The sequence below is a fragment of the Lolium rigidum genome, chromosome 4 (genome assembly GCF_022539505.1).
Source record: "Lolium rigidum isolate FL_2022 chromosome 4, APGP_CSIRO_Lrig_0.1, whole genome shotgun sequence".
NCBI classification, from domain to species: Eukaryota; Viridiplantae; Streptophyta; class Magnoliopsida; order Poales; family Poaceae; genus Lolium; species Lolium rigidum.
In genome coordinates this window covers 66,131,002-66,141,481 of record NC_061511.1, presented here as the reverse complement: position 1 = coordinate 66,141,481, position 10,480 = coordinate 66,131,002, and positions in this window count along the sequence as shown.

The window sequence follows — 10,480 nt, the reverse complement described above, 5'->3', positions numbered from 1 at the left end:
GCCCCCGTGCCGCCTCTTGACCTGCCCTTCCGCCTATAAAAAGTCTCCGTGACGAAACCCCCGATACCGAGAACCACGATACGGAAAACCTTCCGGAGACGCCGCCGCCGCCGATCCCATCTCGGGGGATCCAGGAGATCGCCTCCGGCACCCTGCCGGAGAGGGGAATCATCTCCCGGAGGACTCTACGCCGCCATGGTCGCCTCCGGTGTGATGTGTGAGTAGTCTACCCCTGGACTATGGGTCCATAGCGGTAGCTAGATGGTTGTCTTCTCCCCATTGTGCTATCATTGTCGGATCTTGTGAGCTGCCTAACATGATCAAGATCATCTATCCGTAATTCTATATGTTGCGTTTGTTGGGATCCGATGAATAGAGAATACTTGTTATGTTGATTATCAAAGTTATACTTATGTGTTGTTTATGATCTTGCATGCTTTCCGTTACTAGTAGATGCTCCGGCCAAGTAGATGCTTGTAACTCCAAGAGGGAGTACTTATGCTCGATAGTGGGTTCATGCCTGCATTGACACCGGGACAAGTGACGAGAAAGTTCTAAGGTTGTGTTGTGCTTGTTGCCACTAGGGATAAAACATTAGTGCTATGTTCAAGGATGTAGTCACTAGTTACATTACGCACCATACTTAATGCAATTGTCTGTTGTTTGCAACTTAATACTGGAGGGGGTTCGGATGATAACCTGAAGGTGGACTTTTTAGGCATAGATGCAGTTGGATGGCGGTCTATGTACTTTGTCGTAATGCCCAATTAAATCTCACTATACTCATCATGATATGTATGTGCATGGTCATGCTCTCTTTATTTGTCAATTGCCCAACTGTAATTTGTTCACCCAACATGCTGTTCATCTTATGGGAGAGACACCTCTAGTGAACTGTGGACCCCGGTCCAATTCTCTTTACTGAAATACAATCTACTGCAATACTTGTTCTACTGTTTTCTCTGCAAACAATCATCTTCCACACAATACGGTTAATCCTTTGTTACAGCAAGCCGGTGAGATTGACAACCTCACCGTTTCGTTGGGGCAAAGTACTTTGGTTGTGTTGTGCAGGTTCCACGTTGGCGCCGGAATCCCTGGTGTTGCGCCGCACTACATCCCGCCGCCATCAACCTTCAACGTGCTTCTTGACTCCTCCTGGTTCGATAAACCTTGGTTTCTTTCTGAGGGAAAACTTGCTGCTGTGCGCATCATACCTTCCTCTTGGGGTTCCCAACGAACGTGTGAATTACACGCCATCAGTGCGCCACTACTATCACGCCACTGCTAAGTCTTAGTAGTGGCGCACTACTGGTGCGCCACAAGTACCCTAAGTAACAGTGGCGCACTGCGCCGTGCGCCATTGATAGGTACACTGGTGCGCCACTACTACTCCAAAGGGGTGCGCCATCGTTGTTCGGCGAGCCGGTGCGCCACTATCGCTCGCTGTGGGTGCGCCACTGCTGCCTCCTTGGTGCGCCACTGTTACGGCGAGCTGGTGCGCCATTGCTGCTTGTTTAGGTGCGCCACTGTGGTATCTCAGACGTGCGCCACTGCTGGCAGCTTTGGTGCGCCACTACTAGTTCATTTTCATTTTTTGTATTTCTGGCATGTATTTGTACAGGTTGTATAGCATAGTATAACAGCACAGATACAGAATATATAACACATATATACAACAGCACAGTATACCAATACATAGTTCTTCACATTAGCCTCCATGATTCACAAGATTTCAAATATTAGACAAGTGTTACGGTGTTACAAGTCAAATGAGCTAGTGGTTACACAAGGATGATCATCTAAACTAGCATCACATAGAAGAGAGCTAGAGTCACTACTAGCACCGTCCCGATGAAAGTGGTCTTCATCCGGTTCCTCCTCCGCTCCGTCCTCTCTCCCGCCGGATAGCGTGCGTATCTGTCTTCGGCCTCCGCTCTAGTGGTGTACCCTTTGTAGGCTGTTACCGCTAAAACGGTGAACCTGTCTCCGACACTCCTCCCGATCGTTGTAGACTCCGGGAACATTGCCCTTGTACACGACATACCACGTCATATCTGCGTACATATGCACAAGCTAAAGAAACATTAGTGCACGCGCTCATAGATGTTTGCAACGAATAAGAGCAAACTCAAAAACGATCCAAGTAGTATGAACTAAAAGGCATGCCTCATACATTGTTGGTCGGAACAAATATGAACATCCCGGGATGGCGTCAGTGAGGCCAGGTAGGATGCACAAGAGATTGATATTTGTGCCATCACACCAGGCTCACGGCGTCACCCCGGAGTGTACGATTGACCAAACATTCTAATCATTGGCACTAAAATGGAAGAAAGGCCAATGCGGTTAAGAAGTGCCAACTCAAATAAGAGACAAGTAGCTATTATGAACTAAATGGAATGCCTCATATTTTGTTGGTCGGAACAAATATTAACATTTAGAGAAGGGGTAAGTGAAACCAAGTAGGATGCACAAGAGATTGATACTTGTGTCATCGCACCAGGTTCACTAGCCCCTCCCCCAAGTGTACAAGTGACCAAACATTCTAATCATCGGCATTTTAAAATACGAAAGCAAATGGAAGAATGACAAGGGCCTCATACTTTGTCGATCGAAACAAATATGAACATCCCGGGATGGCGTTAGTGAGGCCAGGTAGGATGCACAAGAGATTGATATTTGTGCCATCACACCAGGCTCACTAGCGACACCCGGAGTGTACGAGTTGACCGAACATTCTAATCATCGGCCAAATGCAATTAAGAAGTGCCAACTCAAACAAGAGATAAGTAGCTACTATGAACTAAATGGAATGCCTCATACATTGTTGGTCAAAACAAATTTTAACATTCAGGGATGGAGTGAGCGAGGCCGGGTAGGATGCACAAGACATGGATATTTGTGCCATCACACCAGGCTCGCTCGCTCCACCCCCAAGTGTACAAGTGACCAACCATTCTAATCATCGGCATATGCAAACAAAATTAACGACCAAATCAAGTGCGGAAAACGACAGAGCCATATATATAAGTTCACAAACATAGCCGAACTAGTAATTAATAGCAAGTAAAGTGCTGGATAAAGTTTATTACAACGAAGCTCGTCTTTAGTTCACAACTACATAACTAGGCTCGCACATCAAGACTTTCTCGGAGCGTGGATAAAACCGCCGCCTTTCTTCAAGCACATCCATGAGCGGTAGTCGTCACCCTGCATTTGGAGCTTTGTGTCTATGTCACTGTTTGACGGCTGATAGCCGGCGAAGAACTCCCCCGCGCTTCTAACGACATCTTGATGGATGATTTCACAAAACTCTACTTGGATGCGGAAGAAGTCTTGCTTGATGCCGTCGTCAGGGACCCGCGCTAATTTGTTGGCCCGAGTCTACGAGATGCTCGGGTAGCGTAAGCTCGCTGCTGGTCCCGTATGAACTTATCCATGTGATAGAGGGCGTAGTAGGCATCCTTGTTACTAGAAGGCGGCTTCTTGACGCAGGGAAACTTTGTTTGGTGCTTGAACACATGCTTCCCGTACCTAACATTTGGCCTCTCGCATGTTGCCTTTCGCTTTGACGTAGCCATTGAGAGCATCATCAAGTACGGCCTTGACATTCGTGTAGTCCGTGGTTGACTTACCGTCCGCATCGAGGTATGTGGCCACGGAATGCTTCGGGGTTATGGAGATGAGTGTGCAGGTTTTGTCTCTGTGTAGAACACATAATGTTTAAGAACATGACGATTGAAATCTAAAAAAATCACGAGTTAAGAACGGTACGGTGAGGGGGTGACTTACTCGGGAAATACAGGCAGGAGGATGTTACACTTCTTCTGGTTCGCTAGAAAGAAGTCTTTGAGGTATCCACTCGCGACGGCCCGGTCTCCGGCGGTGGCCAAGTGGATGGCACGCATGTAGAAGGGGTCGGCTATCGCGATGTCCGGGATCTTGTTTCTAATGATCCGCATCGCCTTGCTGAGCGAGTATAGGCGAATGAAGGTGTAGTGCAGCGGATAAGCGTTCGAGCATGGCGAAGATGTCATCATACCGCGAGGAAGATATTCTCCGCGAAGCCACTATCGACAAAGCCATGGCCCGAGGGCACCTTGGCAACATACACTCGGGTATCCATTATCTTTCTCCCCGAGACGCCGCTCCTCCATAAACATAACACCGTCAACCGAGAGATCGCATAGGACCGGGTGCAGCATCGTACAATCTTTGAACTAGCATCCGCTCACCCGACACATGCACCCTCGCCTCTATATTCTTGGGCACTCGGTGGCCCGTCCCGAGCACGGATAGGTAACGGCTGGCTGGCAGACTTGTCATCCTTCTTCTTTCTTTTCCGTCCCTTCGGCTTCATTTTCTTCGGGACTGCATTCTCCTCTTCGCAAGCCTTCTTCGGTGTGTTAGGACCGATAACACTTCTCACCTCGGCTATCGGCTGAGTCTCGGTGAAATCGGCAGTGGAGGCATCTCCCGAGAACGAGAATAGGCGCCGCTTGTTGCAATAGGTTTTCCCCTCGGCGGCAGCTTGAGAGGGTTGGCTACTGAGATCGTAGTCCATCACCCCAAAATCGAAGTTGCAGTCCAGGTTGGCGAACGTACTGTCCTCGTTCGGACCATCGTTCGGATCCTGTGCCATCTGCATGTCCACATCAGCTGATTGCGGCACCGTTGGGGTGGTCTTGCCATGGGCTTGGCACCGGCACGGCTGGGGGTGCTGTCTGTGGGGTGGTGTCCCTCGCCCCCAAACGAATCTGGCTCTTTGGCCAAACCATGGACCAATTGAAGCAATGCTGGAGGGTAAGGACCTCATCTTCGTCGGCACCATGGGGTTGAAAGGGAGGTAGCACGTCGTCGTAGCCGCTAAGCACCCGAACCAGTTGAATCCTATACACGTCGGGTTGCATGGGTTTACCGTGTAAGCGACGGTTGCTCGGTTGAACAATTTTGGCCTTGGCAACATCAATCAACTCGCCGTTCACAAACTGCAGGAGAGTGCATGGGACGTCGACGGCGGAGCTCTGCGGAAAACATGTAGGGCGTTAGGGATGGCTAGCTAGTCAAAGGCAAGGATATATATGGAAGTCATTGGCCAAGGGTTGGTTACCGTGATGGCGTCCGGCTCGGCTAAGGTCGAGGCACCGCCGGCGGCGGGCGTGCAGCCGATGGAGTGGCCGCTTGTTGGCGCGGTGCCGGGCGGTGTATTATCCGCAGCGACGGGTGCATTGAGCTGAAGTAATGGCGCCGCGGGAGACACCAAGGTTGGCGCCGCGGGAGCCACCACGGTTGGCGCCGCGGGAGCCACCAAGGTTGGCGCCGCCGGAGCCACCAATGTTGGCGCCGCCGGAGACACCATTGTTGCCGCTCGCGGAGTCACCGATGGCTCCACGCTGTGGGAGTTGCTGCCCGTGAGACCGGGAACCGGGGAGGCCCCTTTTTCCTCCCTCATACCACGCGTCCGGACCGGCAACCAAGGTAGGGATGAGGGAGGTAAGCGTCGTGCCCACTTGGTCCTCCACTTGCTCGTCTTTGCGTCCTCTCGTTGGGTCTCCACGATTTGTTGCACTTGTTGCCGCACTTGCTCCTCGACCAATGTCGGGATCTGCGCAACTTGTGCCTTGAGCTGTGCGACCTCCTTCTCATCGATGGTGGCCTTTCTCTCCTTTTTCCCCGACTTATAGTATTCTGACCATTTCATAGAGCATCCTTCGCCGACCACACGACCAGCCGACGTCGGCTTACTCAATGGATCCCTCTTCTTGTGGGCATTCAACGCCCTATTTAAAGGGTTGTCCCAAGGGGCACACTGCGAGGAGCTCGTGGACCCCGCGCCGCTACTAGCTTCCTTTTCACTTTCCATAGCGATCTCCTTAGCCTACGCGGGAGGAACATGCATGAACTATTTAGAAATTTGGATTCATCAATAAGAATGCAACCATAAAGGAGCTAATTAAGCGGGTGCATTCCTTACCAGAAGAGCCTCAAACTCCTTCACATCCGGAGTGGTGGTGAGCTCCTTTGTTTTCGGGTCAATACGGTACCGGGCCAGGAGAAAGTTCCTGGTTTGCTTGTTTGTGTATTGCGGGAGGAGGGGCTCGAGGCCGTTCTTCACACGCTCCTCATCCGCGGCGTCCCATTTCGGTTGCGCCACCCTAAAACCGCCGAGACCAAGTTTGTGGGTGCCTAAGTTCAGTTTTCGCATGTCCTTCCCCCACTGACTAGAATCCGACGTTGACTCGCTCTCGCACTTGATCTTGAAATCAGCGTAGTCTTGCTCGGTGATCGAGGGATTTGACTCCTTGATCTTCTCGTAACTCTCACCATTATTAATCATTTTCTTCACTCGGGTCCTCCAACTAGCGAGGGCGGTGCTCATCTTCGTGAGGGCGGCATTGTGCACTTTGTTCCGCATGAGACGCTTTTCGAGCAGTCCACCGGGAACTCGTATCGTTCGTGTAGCTTCTTGAAGAGGAGGGTGCGCAAATTCGCTCGGTCGGGATGCCCGAGGTTCTCGGTGTTGATCGAGACCGTGCTCGGAGGATGCACCCGAGTTGGGCGAGTACCCTTTGACTAAATCGGGGGCGCCGTTGGATGCCCGATGGCGTTCACTTCGGTGAATGCTTGCTTCACGGTGCTGAGCACATTCGGGCGACGCTCCCTCCGTAGCTTCTTCGGTGCGCCGGTGTCATCCTCGGCGGCACCATCCGTGGTGTCATCCTCGGCGGCACCATCACTGGTGTCATCCTCGGCGGCATCGTCCGCTCGGTACTCGGATCGGGGCCATCATCCTCGCCGTCGTCGCGGCGAGGTTGTGACTCCATCACCTCAATTTCATCGGTTAGCATCCGGAACGGCTTGCTGCCGCTGCCGCCGGCCTCTTCGTTGTTGGCCATGTTCGAACTAAGTAGGAAAAAATGCATAAAATTAGCGCAAGATTTCACGGAAAAATTGGGCATGACCTATGCTAATTTATGGACATATGAGTGCCCCATTTTCGCCGAAACGGAAATGAATCAACATTTCGGCGATAATGGGCAACTCTGTCGATCCCTGCACAAGAATATGACAAGCGAGCAACGAGAGAATGAACTAAACCAGAGAATGAACTTGTTCTTTTTATGAACTAAAACATCTTTTCCCCCTTCCTTGCTTGCTACATCTGCAACAAAATAAATGGTAAAACTAAACTACAAAGAACTAGCTGCATTCCTATGAACTCCTTTTGTGAAATCAAAATTACAGAGAGTATTCCTGCACCTAACAACCTAGCAGCAGCAGCAAGCAAGCAAGCAAGCAACCTAGCAGCAGCAGCAAGCAAGCACATATATAGCAGCAGCAGCCTAGCAAGCACATAGCAGCAGCAATCAAGCAACCTAGCAAGCACATAGCAGCAACCTAGTAAGCACATAGCAGCAGCAGCAAGCAACCTAGCAAGCACATAGTACCTAGAATACAGATGAAATCCTCATGCTGCAGTTTACGGTGTTCATTCCAAAACAAAACCTTGCAAGATATATACTATAGCAGCCAAATACAGACACAACACCAACTACATATTTACCATGAATTTCTTTGATCAGCCAAATGAAGCAAGTGTGCTATTTGTATGAACAGAACCACAAAACTAGATATGAACATGCCCACATTCAAGAATGGTTTCACCTTTTCCTCCTATTTTCTTATAGTGGAATACAAGTTCAATAATCACTCAATACTGCTTGATATATTAATGTAAAATACCTTAAACAGAGTCATATATTCACCTTATCCTAATGTAATGCAGTATTGCTCCTCTAAGGAAAATTATATCCTCAAATTAAGTTTTAGCATGCACGCCAACCCACTTCTCAGCATCTAGGCCTAACACGCTGTTGAAAAAAGAAACGACTTCCAGGTCATAAACAACTTAGATGCAGATTTCTCATTCATCAAGTCGGGCAGATTTAATAAAAATCAAGTTTAAGCTACTTTGGTGAACTATCGGTCCGGACCGAGCTCCGGTGATCTCCGGGTTCCGCCCATATTTAATAAAAATCAAGTTTAAGCTTCACATTCATCAAGTCAACTAAACAACAGGTTCAATAAAATCTCAACCATAATTCAAAGCTAGAGCTACAAATGGTCTGATTCTCAATTTATTTCTTGTTAAAAGAAGAAATTCACATAATTGCTGACAGGGTTAATCTTGACATTCATAAAGTTGACCAAACAGAGCCCACGAGGGGGATCACGGCAGGAGTAGCAGGACTAGCAGCAGCAGAGGAGGAGGAGGGGAGGAGCACGGCGGCTACCTGGGAAGGATGCGGCAGCGTCTGCGGTCAAAGGCGAGGTCGTAGGCGTGCGGCTCCTCCGCGGTCGAGGACGAGGTCGAGGGCGTGCGGCTCCTCCGCGGTCGAGGCGAGGTCGTAGGCGTGCGGCTCCTCCGCGGTCGAGGACGAGGTCGAGGGCGTGCGGCTCCTCCGCGGTCGAGGCGAGGTCGTAGGCGTGCGGCTCCTCCGCGGTCGAGGACGAGGTCGAGGGCGTGCGGCTCCTCCGCGGTCGAGGACGAGGTCGCAGGCGGCTCCTCCACGGTGCGCAGCCTGGGGAGCGACGAGGCAGAGGATGGGGCGCCGGTGGTGGGAGAGGTGGTCGCCGGCGGGGATTCGAGGGGGAGTGGCGGTCACCGGTGGGGAATCAAGGGGGAGTGGCAGTCGCCGGCGGGGAGTGGGGAATGGGGAAATCTCGATCTGGCCGCAGTGGGGAATGGACGGGAGATTTTGGCTAAGTCCCAGACACCCTTAGCAATAGCGCACCTCTAGTGGTGCGCCACTATGAGGCTTAACAATGGCGCACCTCTAGTGGTGCGCCACTACCACTTTATGTCTGGTCAAAAGACAAACGCGGGGGGAATTGACATATTCCGATTAGTACCACACTGGCTCTGTCCTTGGTTGGTTTGTGCCAAAACCAGCCGGCCAGGTTCGAACCCTGGCGGCCCCAATTTTTTTACTTTTCTTTTTAAATTGATTTAACACTATAATAAACATCCAAAATAGCATAATACACCAAAATAAAAGGCATAAATAATTATAATTATGTAGAATATTTAAAATACTATAGAATCTAGAAAATATCCAAAAATATAAATTATATGTCTATTTTGATCGGTACAATGTGTAGATTAACAATATGACATCCATTATTCATACAAGAAAATGATACATAATTATCTTTTCACAATCTTCTTGCCCTTCTTTCTCGCGGTTGAATAATTTAGCCCCGGAACTCCTAGACTTCTTCTCTTGAATGGACGGCCTTTAGGTAGGGTGGTCCTGCGCGCTTCTTCTTGTTGTGTATGGTTCTTCATCATCGTCGTCGTCATCTTCCATCTTCGGATCGCCGTACTGGTCAAGTCTAGCTCGTTGGCGGCTCCATCCATTCCGATGATGCTCCTTTTGCCTCTCCTCACGACAACACGGCTGGGCTTTTGCGGATCGGTAATGAAGAAGCATTGGTCCACTTGGGAAGCTAGTACCCATGGCTCATATTTCGCGGTGACCTTTGCGCCCGCTGTCTAGGATTTGGCTTCGGGTATATAACCATGGTGGTGAAATGCCGGTCTTCTTTTATGACGTTCTTGGCCCACCTGACACGGAACATCGGCACATTCTCTCCGGCGTAGCTCAGCTCCCAGATCTCCTCAATCTTTCCGTAGTATCTCTGCTTGACGTCACCGGTGTAGGACTCCATCGTTACCCCGGAGTTCTGATAATCGCTCTTCATGTCCTTTTCCTCGGTGTAGAATAATCGCATAACATATGTGCACACACACGTGTGTGTGCAAGACGATCGGAACCGGTCACACACAAAGCATAAAACCAACAAAGTGGCGCGCTATCGCATCGCTAAGTGGTGCGCCACTGCTACGCCTCTCATCTCTAAAGGGGCTCTAGCCACCCCTAGCGATGGCGCACCTAATGACATGCGCCATAGGTAACCTACGTAGCAGTGGCGCACCACGGCGAGTGCGCCATTGCTAAGCCTATCATCTCTAAACGGGCTCTGGACACCTCCTAGCAGTGGCGCACCTCTACAACGTGCGCCATAGGTAAGGAATGTAGCAGTGGCGCACCCCGGAGACGTGCGCCACTACTAGGTTGGGGGAGGACCTGGCCTCCTGTCACCACTTACTTATGGCGCACCAGAATCAAGGTGCGCCACTACTACTTTTGTAACAGTGGCCCACCGTTTTGTGGTGCGCCACTGCTAAGTAGTAGTGGCGCACGGCAGTCATGGTGCGCCACTGATGGCAGTCTTACGGCTAGGCCTTTTCCTAGTAGTGATAGCTATAAGCTAAAGACGAGGTATAAGAGCAAGCGGATTGGAAATGCACATAGCATGATTATAAAAGCAGTGTGAGAATAGCAGGCACGAGAAAACAGCTAGCGGCTAGCGGTGAGCTAATGACGTGGTATATATAAGAACAACCAGATTG